The 12,432-nt window shown below is 37.5% G+C and overlaps 1 pseudogene; it reads right to left on the reverse strand.

Annotated features, from left to right (window-relative positions):
- Positions 1-891: 891 nt before the first annotated feature.
- The window catches only part of LOC136034662 (uncharacterized), a 38,418-nt pseudogene continuing 26,877 nt past the window's right edge, over positions 892-12,432 (reverse strand).

Here is a 12,432-nt window from a genome sequence, read left to right on the forward strand (position 1 = left end):
GAGGAAGAATAAAGAGTGAAGCTATGAAAGATAAGGTTAAATGAGGAGTGTACACAACTGTGTTAGGCATAGGTGGCTTGGTACTACAATGAGCAGTCGTTGTTAGTCGTATAAGTAGTTTAAACATTCAAGTACTGTATGCAGAAGCTAAATTTATATACATAATATTTACTTTTAATCTTTGCGTGTCAACCAATCTGTATAAATTTTGCCCAGATTGGTTTTATCAGCATAAAGAAAATTTCTGAATAAAATGTTTTCAACTGATCTGGTTGTCATTCAGATTGAGTAAACTTTGGCATTACTATACTAAGTCTGTGAATTCGCGATAGCGAGTGATATTGCAACTTTTAAGAACCACCACTGGCAATTTTAGAAAAATACGTCTTTAACTTACTTATTATGTCCCAAAAAAAAATAAGTTAATAAATCGGTATATTCATTTTCCCTATTTTAAGTCGTATGTTAATTTCGCTGCAAAAGGTAAATTAGAAATTTGGCTGATCGTTAATGCATTTTGCTTCGTCTTGCAATATACTCCCTAAAAAAAGACACCAATTTAATAGCCAAATGCCACCAAGGCTATGGAATGTTTAAACACTTGTCAACGATGTAAAACAAATTATTTAAAAAAAATTACCACAAAGCATGCAACTAAAACGCCAATATACTTGCACCAAACAGTTGATTTACTGAACGCTTGAGAAGGAACTATATCCTAATAGCACAACTGACCATAACATATATTGGCACATCACAATCGGTAATACCAAAACAGAAGCGAAAAATGAGTATATTAGCAACACTGGAATTGAGTAAAGGTTGATGAGTACTTCCTTGCTTTTCAAAAGCTCGATCCATTAGCTGGGGAACAAATACAAACCTGATATGGAATGTGGCTATGATTATTATTTATGACCACCGTAAATTTCAAAATTGTTCCTTATTTCTTCACACAATTTTTCTATATGACAGCTTTCTAAGGACACTGCTCATTCCGTATAATTTTCTGAGTTGCTTTAATGGGAACGACCCTCTTCAGCAAGACTTACTGCCTCACTTCCAGTGTTCTGTCTAAGTCATTTATCGCTTCAACTCACCAGTTGTGAGTGTTATTGTTGACCTGCCATCTGCGAAAGCAACATCATCAGGGGCAAACACTCGGAGTCTACGGGCTAGACGGACTGGATCTGATACTAAAGTTGCTTTGTTATATTGGAGTGAACGTTTCTTACGACCAAACTGAAAAAAAGAATATATTTATACGAATTTACTTATTACCGGCAAATTTTTGTGCTTTCAAAATCTAAAGTGGGGCGATTTCACTCTTTTTTCTTTCTTTTTTTTCAATTAAAATACCCAAAAAATTTATTTTTCACGGATAATATAAAAATAAGTTATTTTTTCAAAACCTACGGTGAGGGGGGGGATCTAGGGAGATATGTGCTCCAACCGTCTTCTTTATTGACACTACTGTCAGAGCGCATGCACAGGTCTAAAGTTTTTCTAAGCGTTTGAGTTTTTAGCAGCTTTTGGTGGCACTGGTGGGTGATTTGCTGACGATTTCTACTTAGTAAAAACAAATGATCAAATGGAAATATTGTCTCAATGGCAGTTATATCAAATTTAGAATCTTAAAAATGTCCTCCCATTTATTATACTTTCAGTTTTTAAAGTGGAATCTACTGTCCCCAATGCTTGTACTATTGTAAAAGTAAAAGTACTATTGTAAAAGTCAGCATACCAAATGTTAGGCTTCATACTATTTTGAAATGATTTAACCTATTACCTGTTTCTTGACGTTTACATCCATCTCAACTAAACAATTGCTATAAAAAAAATGGGTAACAACTCTATTAGAGTTGTGGAAGCAAGTCTCTCTAAAGCAGTTTCCGCGATTTAAAAGCAAAATCAGGTAAAAGAAAAATTGTTGAAAAACTATACATCTACATCAGTACATCAATTGTTTTGAGGTGTCACACTATTTAAGACGATTGGGACAGTTTCCTGTTTTTCACCTTTAAGTACATCTCAACTTAGGAAATGCGAAAAACATAACACAGGGATGGAATAAATTAAAGGGAGAAGTCCAAGGGATCCCACCTAGGAACTAATGGGTCATGAGTCCGGAACAAAGGACAAGAACAAATTTGATAAAGCTGTAAATTTGCTTTTTCTAATAGGGATCTGACTTGAATCAAATAAAGGAGCCCAAGTCCCTAGTAGACAAATTAGCAGTTGGAACCAATGAGCGTGAGGAGATATAAAACATGTCGCAGATTTTTTAGAAGGATAGAAAACAGGCAAAATAAGACCAGCTAGCATTACAGGGGAGTTTGATTATATTCATTAATTAAAAAAAGAAAACTAAAACTAAGGGGTAAATCACCTTTGTTAATGCTCTGAGAGAAGAGAAAGAGGAGGATTTCTAAGAAGAATATCTGCAATTATGAGGTAAGTCATTTCGGAATTTGCAATCAAAGAAGGCATCTCCATATTCAAAATATATTATTTGGTATTTTCAGACTACTTACCACAGAAAATTAAGCAATTGGATTCTGTAAAAGGAACGACATCACAGAGAAATAGAGGGACTACTTGCGAAAATTCTTGTGACTCAAAACCTGTGGTATGTTTATCAACTTTAAATTACTCGCAAGAGAGCCAATCAGGTAAGAGCTGAATTTTTATTCTGTTTTACTAGCTAAAACGTCATACAGGAAAACTAATCAGTTTGTTGAAAAAAGGCAGGAAATTTTGGTCATCTTTCTGACTTAATTATAAGTAATAATGAGGATGGCTTCCAAAAATGTGACACAGACCGAAATTAATAGAATTAAAGCTCACTTTATGCACCGGCAATGTAGGGAAAGTAATCCCTCGTCGTTTAAACTAAAGGAATCTAAGTTTCAAACTCATGTCTCTCATTTTTTTACATCCCTTTTCAACAGCCTGTTTTCTCTTTTTCTTCTTTTTCTCTCTTTTTATCTTTTGATTTTTTTTTTAATTTGAAACCCTCACTGTATATTGTAGACTTACACATTTGAATTTTGGAAAAAGTTTAGAATTTTCGGAAAAAACGATTCTTGGAAACTTTCATCTTCAAATATTATATCTCCATTACCTTATTAGAATTAGCAGATCATGGTCAGCAAACTTCATGTTTTTTTTTATTAAGTAGATTTTTCAAATGATTTTCTCAAGGGTTTTTAATAGAAAAACAAAAGCTAAGAGCTCATATGGCACTTGTGACGCGGCAAGAAGAGCTAAGAGCCAAGAGCTCATATGGTATGAGCTCTAACACAATTCTAAGAATCAATAGATTGATTTAAAAGGAAAATAAGAGGCTTAATGCCGGTCAGGATTTAAAATAAGAGCTCTGAGTCATGATGCCCTTCTGAATATCAAAACTCATTCAGATCCGATCACCAACTCGTAAGTTATAAATACCGCATTTTTTCTACTTTTTTCTCTCCCTTTAGCCCCCCAGATGGTCAAATCTGGGAAAACGACTTTATCAAGTCAATTTGTGCAGCTCCCTGACACACCAACCAATTTTCATCGTCCTAGCACGTCCGGAAGCACCGATTTCGCCAAATCACTGAGCCCCTCCCCCCCAACTCCCCCAAAGAGAGCGAATCCAGTAAAATTACGTCAATCACGTATCAAGGACATTTGCTTATTCTATCCACCAAGCTTCATCCCGATTCCTCCACTCCAAGTGTTTTCCAAGATTTTCCCCTCCAACTCCCCCCAATGGCAAAAGATCTGATCGGGATTTGAAATAAGAGCTCTAAGACATGAATTCCTTCTAAATATCAAATTTCATTAAAATCCAATCACCTATTCGTAAGTTAAAATTACCCCAATTTCCACGTTTACCAAGAATTCCGGTTTCCCCCTCCAACTCCCGCCAATGTCATAGGATATGGTCGGAATTTAAAATTAGAGCTTTAAAGCACAAGATCCTTCTACAAATCAAATGTCATTAAGATCTGGTCACCCTTTCGTAAGTTACAAATACCACAATTTTCAATATTACCCCCCCCCCCCCCCAACTTCTCCAAAGAGAGGAGATCCGGTCCAGTTATGTCAGTGACGTATTTTAGACAGTTTTTATTCTTCCAATCCAGTTTCAACCTAATCTCTCTGCTTAAAGTATTTTTTAGGATTCCCCCCCCCCCAACTACCCCCCTCCCAATGACGATGGTTCCGGTTGAGATTTAAAATAAGAGATCTGGGTTACGAGGTCCTTCTAAATGTGAAGTTTCATGAAGATCCGATCCCTCCTTCGTAAGTTAAAAATACGTCATTTTTTCTAATTTTTCAGAATTAACCCCCCCCCCAATAGAGCAGATCCGTTCCAATTATGTAAATCATGTATCTAAGACTTCTGCTTATTTTTCCCACCAAGTTTCATCCCGACCCCTCAAATCTAAGCATTTTCCATGATTTTAGACTCCCCCACCTCAAACTCCCCCCCAATGTCACCAGATCCGGTCGGAATTTAAAATAAAAGCTTTGAGACACGTTATCCTTCTCAATATCAAATTTCATTGAGATCCGATCACCCGTTCGTAAGTTAAAAATACCTCATTTTTTCTAATTCTTCAGAATACCCCCCCCCTCCCAACTACCCAAAAGAGAGCGGATTCATTCCAGTTATGCCAATCATGCATCTAGGACTTGTGCTTATTTTCCCCACCAAGTTTCATCCCGATTCTTCCACTCTAAGTGTTTTCCAAGATTTTAGGTTTCCCCCTCCCCAACTCTCCCCAATATCACCAGATCCGGACAGGATTTAAAATAAGAGCTCTAAGACACGATATTCTTCTAAATATCAAATTTCATTGAGATCCGATTACCATTTCGTAAGTTAAAAATACTTCAATTGTTCAATTTTTTCCGAATTAACGGGACCCCCACTCCCTCCCCCCCCGAAGGTCAAATCAGGAAAAAGACTATTTCTAATTTAATCTGGTCCCATCCCTGATACGCCTGCCAAATTTCATCGTCCTAGCTTACCTGGAAGTGCCTAAAGTGGCAAAACCAGGACCGACAGACCGACAGAATTTGCGATTGCTATAATGTCACTTGGTTAATACAAAGTGCCATAAAAATCCCAATGATCCTGGGTGATATATAAAAAAGTGCCATGTCCCCACTGCTGTCAGCACTGTTTTGGCAGTGCTTCTGGCTGAGTAAAAAAAAAAAAAATAAAAAAAACACAAGACTTACCAGGGCTTGGTCCTCTGGGCAAAATCCACATTCACTTTTGCAAAGTCCAATATTACATTCAAGGAATACTTCAACTTGATCGGGGAATTTGAAGGCCTGAAAGTAGAAAATGTCGATTATGAGGTATCAAAGTCATAGGCACCAGTAGAAAATGGCTATAAGGACTATGCTGTCCAAGAAACAAAACAGTAGTTTTGTTTCCTGCTATGAACTAGAATCGTAGTAGTAGTAGTAAAATCAACTACTACTACTACTTCTCAAAACACCAAGCCGCTTGAGGTCAACACAGCTACGCAAGCTCAACTTCAATCCCAACCTATTCAAAGCCTACCTTTTTATACCCTCCCAGGAAATTCCCATTTCCCTTGAATCTTTCTCTATGACATCCTCCCACCCTAAGCACGGACGACCTCCTTCCCATTTAGCCCTTGATGGTTGGCCGAAAAGGACAAACTTAGGCAATCTGTCATACTTCATCTACAGAAGATGCCCATGCCACCTCGACCTTTCTCTCATTGCAGCCCTAGAAAGTGGGGTTGAGCCACTTTTCGTACAGCCTAGTGTTTAAAGTATGGTCAGTTAGCCGGGTACACAGAACAACCCGTAAGCCGTAGTATACACTCCTTCTCCCAACTTCTAATAGCAATACTCCCCGTTTCTTGTAGTGCTCTAGATCAAAGTCCCTCTTCATAAGTTATTTTTATAGGAGTTTCACTATCCCTGTCTTCACTTTTTAGTGCTATCAATAAGTTCGTGATTGATACCAATATATATGAGGTAAATAAGCTCTTATTCTTAAAGCATTGTTTTGCAAAAATAAATTTTGACTTAATGAATTGAATTTTAGGGGGCGGTAGCCGTCCTCGCATTCAGCGTAACCTTGGGTATCCTGTTAAAAACGAAAAAAAAAAGGTTTTCCAAATGAAAGTAAAGGACGACATTAAAGCATACAACTAACATAAATTATTCCCTACATGAACCTGATCCTCTCTCCTCAGCCCTCGCTCTTGAGTTAGAATAAGAGGTTTCTTAAAGAAGTAAACTCTAGCGTAGAGAAAGGGGGGTTTAGAAGGGGGCTGTCTTCTTTACATACAGAGTAATTTCTCTTCGTTCTAACTTTTAAAGCCGCTCTTTACTTTCATTTGCACAAAGCTTCTTATTTTAATTAATAACATATTTGGAAGGGGGCGTAATTTGCTAAAGGGCAGGGGAAGAGAAACTACCCCTCCAAGGCCCAAGTTTGCCCCCTCTCCCTATCTAAAATTTAGTGTCTTCAAAAATCTTGTCAAAACTAAGATATGCCTACATTTTTCAAGCACCCAAGTCACGCCAAGGATGAGATTACGGTAGCTAGATTTGTGTAATTTAGGTTATTAGGTCTAGATCAAACAGAGATCAATTTATAAAGGTGACAATTGTAAGAAACAGGAAACGTATTGAAGAATCGTATTCTTATTGAATTTAAAAAAAAAAATCATATATATAAATTGAGAATTGAAGTAGAAACAACCAATCTTGGACGCTTTGCAAAATAGTATGTTTTTAAATATATTGATTATTCCATATAAGAGTAACAGTTTGACAAGTCTAATGGACGGTAATTTTAGAACCACACGTATTCTTTACTGTAAATTCTTGGGCATTAACAGCCCCTCTACACTCTTAAGATTATTAATCAGCAGACTCACATAATAGCTGTTGCTGCCATAAAAGGCCAACAATTGCCAACAATTAAATGTGAACTAAATATAATTTAATATTGAAATTCAATAATTAAGTATGAGCTAAAAAGGTATCAGCAAACAATTCTCAGAAACGCACATTTTTTTTATTATATTTATATTTAACTAGCTGTTGGGGTGGCGCTTCGCGCCACCCCAACAGCTAGTTAGTGGGGGCGCTTCGCACCCCCCAAGCCCCCCCGCGTGCGTAAGTCGTTACGTGCCATATTAGTTAAGCGCCATTGTAGTTGTGTCCCTATGTACCACCTGTGAATATATATATATATATATATATATATATATATATATATATATATATATATATGTTTTTAACTACGTAAAACTTGCGAATATACAACATTCTTTGCTGTCCCATTGTCTGTGCATATAAATAGATTGTCAGGTTTACCGACTTTTGAACATGCAGCATATAATGGTTCATGGGAAAACAATCCGTATTCAGATCTATACCTCATGATTCTAATGATTGCCCTTGAGCTTTGTTGATGGTGATTGCTAATCGACGATTCCCTGTGTCGCCGTCGTCATTTATATATCCCCCTGTAACCCCCGGCGTCCCCGTTGTAGTTGTGTCCCTTTGTCCCGGTCGTCATTTATATTCCCTGTGTCCCGGTCGTCATTTATGTCCCGATGTCCCAGTCTGTGATTTCTCTTTAAGGATCCCGGGCGTCATTTATATTCCTTGTGTCCCGGTCGTCATTTGTGTCCCGGTCGTCATTTGTGTCCCGGTGTCCCGGTCTGTATATACATTCGTTTTTGAATTGGTCTTTTTCTTAGGCTTTAGTTTTTTACCTTTTTTTAGTTTTTTTTTAGTTATACCTCATGATTCTAATGATTGCCTTTGAGCTTTGTTGATGGTGATTGCTAATCGAACATTCCCTGTGTCCCCGTCGTCATTTATATATCCCCCTGTGCCACCCGGCGTCCCCATTGTAGTTGTGTCCCTGTGTCCTGGTCGTCATTTATATTCCCTGTGTCCCGGTCGTCATTTGTATCCTGGTGTCCCGGTCTGTATATACATTCGTTTTTGAAATGGTATATGATGAAATAAATTTTTGTCTTTTTCCCCTGTTTTTCTTTTTAGTTTTTTTTTGGCTTTTACTTTTTTTTTAGTTTTTTTAGTTTTTTTTTCTTTTTTCCTTTTATTTTTTTTTATTTTTATTTTTTTTTTAGTTTTGTTTTTCTCCTTTATTTTTCTTTTTTTTCCTTTTTTTTTCTTTTTTAGTTGTTTTTAGTTTTTTAGCTTTTTTAGTTTTTTTATTAGTTTTTAGTTTTTTTTTCTTTTTAGATTTTTTTAGTTTTTACCTTTTTTATAGTTTTTTTAGTTTTTTTTTTACTTATGTTTTGGTCGTCATTTATACTCCTGTGTACCGGTCGTCATTTGTGTCCCGGTGCTTTGTTGATGGTAATTGCTAATCGAACATTCCTTGTGTCCCGGTCGCTTTCTCTTTGAGTGTCCCGGTCGTCATTTATATTCCCTACTAGCTATTGGGGTGGCGCTTCGTGCCACCCCAACACCTAGTTGGTGGGGGCGCTTTGCGCCCCCCCAAGCCCCCCCGTGCGCGTTAGTCGTTACGCGCCATATTAGTTACGCGCCATTGTAGTTGTGTCCCTGTGTACCACCTATGAATATAGATAGATTTATATATGTGTTTTAAACTACGTAAAACTTGCGAATATACAACATTCTTGGCTTTCCCATTGTCTGTGCATATACAAAGCCTTATGTACTAATAATGACGTCATATGCAAACGCTCTTTTTACAAACAAACAAACATGCATACACACAACTCATTTTTATATAGATAGATAGATAGATAGATACAATACAAATTAACTGCGTAAAACTTGCGAATATACAACATTCTTCGCTGTCCAATTGTCGCTGCATATAAATAGATTGTCAGGTTTACCGACCCTCGAACACGCAACGTACAATTGTCCATGGGAAAAACAATCAGTATTAAGATCTATACCACATTTTTCTAATGATTGACCTTGAGCTTTGTTAATGGTGATTGCAAATGCTAATCGAATTGGGAATTGCAATCTTTTAAATTGAAAAGGCAGATCCGTTGGAATCATGGTAATGCAAGGAATAAGAACAGCCTCACCCTCAAAAGGCCCTGTCAAGATTGTGGCCTCTATTAGGTTTTCCATTGTTTTTTTTTTACGGCAAGCCGCGTGCCATTGCAAAGCTTTGGTGGGTTGATATTTCTTAAAAGTATTATTGGTACGCCTATTTTTAGTTGTAGCACGTGTGGTGGAAACCCTGAAAGATCCACGGAATTTAAAAATTCAGATGGATAATTAACCGCTTCATTTGGCTCCAAAACTGTGTCGACTGACTTGTAAAGGACTGCCTGGTCTTGAATCTTGGTCAAAACAATATTGTTGTTTTCGTGGACGTCTTTATTTTTGGGTGCAAGAATCGCTCTTTCACTTAGCCATTTATTATTTTTATAATTGTTTAGAATATTCGGAAATACTTTTTCAATCAATTCATTTTTGGACGTCACTAAATTACAGAAATCAGCAAATAGTTGTATACGTCCTGAAATTGAGTCTACTGGGAGCTTTCCGTTTCCAATTGCCAGCAATTGATCTGAAAATGTTTGACCAGAGTCATCGTTTTGCAATCGGACACGCATATTTGTAGTTAATTTTAATGTTTTTACGTGTGCCCATAAATTAGAATTTTTCAGACAAGGATTCATTTCGTCTGCAGAAGTTGATCTAGGTATTATAGGTAATGTTTGCCTGAAATCTCCCGCAAGCAATATTAATGTGCTGCCAAAGGGTTTCGACTTCCCTCGCAAATCTTTCAAGCATTGATCCAGAGCCTCGAGCGAAATTTTGTGTGCCATTGTGCACTCATACCAAATAATAAGTTTGCATTGCTGCAATACTTTACCCATCCCAGATGATTTGGAAATATTGCACATGGGAGTTTCTGTAGAATGCAAATTCAGAGGCAATTTCAAAGCGGAATGAGCAGTTATTCCACCAGGCAGCAATGTTGCGGCTATTCCGGACGACGCAATTGCCAACTCTATATCATTTTTTGATCGAATTGATGCCAGAATCAGTTTTATCACAAACGTTTTACCAGTACCTCCTGGCGCATCCAAAAAGAAAATTTCTCCAACGTTGTTATCGACACAATGCATTATCGTATCATAAATGTCTTTTTGTTCCGACGTTAACTTGGAAATGTTATTTTGTACATACGACAATAGATCACTCGTACTGTAACTTTCTTCACGATCCAATTTTACACATGTCGAGCAGCAGCGATACGGTTAGGTGAAGGCATTCCCAAATCCTGAAGAGGTTTGTTTGCCATACGTACGCACAAATCTTCTATAAAAACTAAAGTGTAGTTATAAATTTCTGATGTAAAATCAAAAGTCATATCTGACATCTCTAACCGTTTTCGATGGAGTATATCTTCGGACATTTTTGACTTATATTTTTCCCATAGCTCTGTAGGAGCTGATGGAGAGCAAGTTGTTAAAATGATGCCAAACAATGCACGAATTTGACTTGGAGTTGACGTTTCGCACGCGTCATTGATGCAGTTATACCAGTGTTGGTCATTCTTCAATAAATTTAGAGCTTGGCATGCACTACGGTAAGTGTCATGTATAGTACCGTTTACAGTTCTCAAATACTCAAAGGATGTCGGACCGGGTAAATTCACCAAAAGCAGGCGTAGAAAGAAGCATTCATGTTGATTGGGGTGAACGGTGTAGAGTCTTCCTATCGTGGTATCTTTGAAGATGGTAGGTTGGCCGTCGACTGACTTACCCTGTTTTCGACGTTCAAATACTTTATTTTCAGTATTCCACGTGTAATACGAAGGCACTTGAGTATACAGCATTTTTTTTGCAAAAGAATCATTTTTGCAAAGCGAAAAGAAACCGGTTAACTTTGTATCCGGTGGATTCAAGGCTCTTTGTTGCACGTTGGTTTCCGAGAAATAAACACGTTGACCATTCTGTAAATGTACCGCTAAGTGAAAAACAGCTGGACTACGCTCATGTATCGGAAATGAAAGAATTCGCCAAACAGCTTCATTACTGCTTATGTATCTTCCAGCCTGATATTGTACGATTTTGTCGATATCTTTGATTTCAGGCTGCAAGCCAAAAACTGCCATGTCACTGCCTTTGTTGACGTATTTACATATGTATTTGATTGCCTTTACGGAGTTACAGTATTCAACGTTTATGTGTGCATTAAATGTTTTTGATAATAATGGGGAATATGGAACAACCCACTGGTTATCTACTTCGATGGTGGTACCGTTACGCTTCTTTATTATTGCTGTTTTACCGCCATCTTCAGTAGATCTTCTTCTATATTGTGGGTAACCATCATTGCCAGTAATTGTGTTGGATACTAAAAGTCGAGGATATTGCTTTGTGCACCTTCCTTTGGCCATGTATGGTGAATTTTCGTTCAGTGCACCGCAAGGTCCATGTATCATATTTTTTACAATAATATCATGTAACCCCTTATCGACATTTTCATCAGGTATTTCAGCGGAAATCACATCATCAATTTCGTTCGAAGTAATTTTTTTATGTAGCCAGATTAGTATATGTGCGTGTGGCAAACCCCGTTTTTGCCATTCCACTGAGTACATCCAGCATCGCACTGACCCAAACACTTCAAAATTTACTATGTAGTTTATCAGTGATTTCAACTTTTGCCGGGAGACACGGGCCGTAATGTCATGTCTATGAACCGCCGATTGTCCTTGAAGTAAAAGCTGCAGTATCTCGTCCCAAGATTGATTACATGTAAATGTAATAAATAAATCTGGACGGCCATAGAGACGAACATACGCAATAGCATCTTGAGCATATTCATGCATATGACGGGGACTGCCAGCATATGACGAAGGTAAAATTGTTAATCTTCCAACGTTTGTGGTATTACCGTCATTTATAACTGCATCTCGCAAATGAATGTATTGTTCAGAGCGGAGCTTGGTCTGATTCAGGCGGATATATAGCAAACGTTCTGATTCAATTTTAGCATACATATCAACGACGAATTGGTGAAACAATTGACGGCATTTTAAAATATAATTTTCTTCATCCTGCCGAATCATTAGTCTATAGGAATAATAATGCATTGCACTGCATTTCTTATTGATTTCTTTGTTAGTGGCTGGATTCATCAATTTAATGTTAAAGTGATAGCCGTCGGCTCCATCCCAAAAAATGATAGGATATTGTAGGGCATCGTAGCATCGATGAGTTTCAGCAATTCTTAACAACTGAGCGTTTCGATTATGAAGAATAATATCTCGAGGTAAAAACTGATCACCGACCATAACGATTGCCACTTCGTCGATAGTTGGAGCATTGTATCTACGCACATGTTGGCCAGGAGGCGTTTTGTCAGCGGAAATAACAATTTTATGCGTATCAGTAGGCA

The sequence above is a fragment of the Artemia franciscana genome, chromosome 13 (genome assembly GCF_032884065.1).
Source record: "Artemia franciscana chromosome 13, ASM3288406v1, whole genome shotgun sequence".
Classification (NCBI taxonomy): domain Eukaryota; kingdom Metazoa; phylum Arthropoda; class Branchiopoda; order Anostraca; family Artemiidae; genus Artemia; species Artemia franciscana.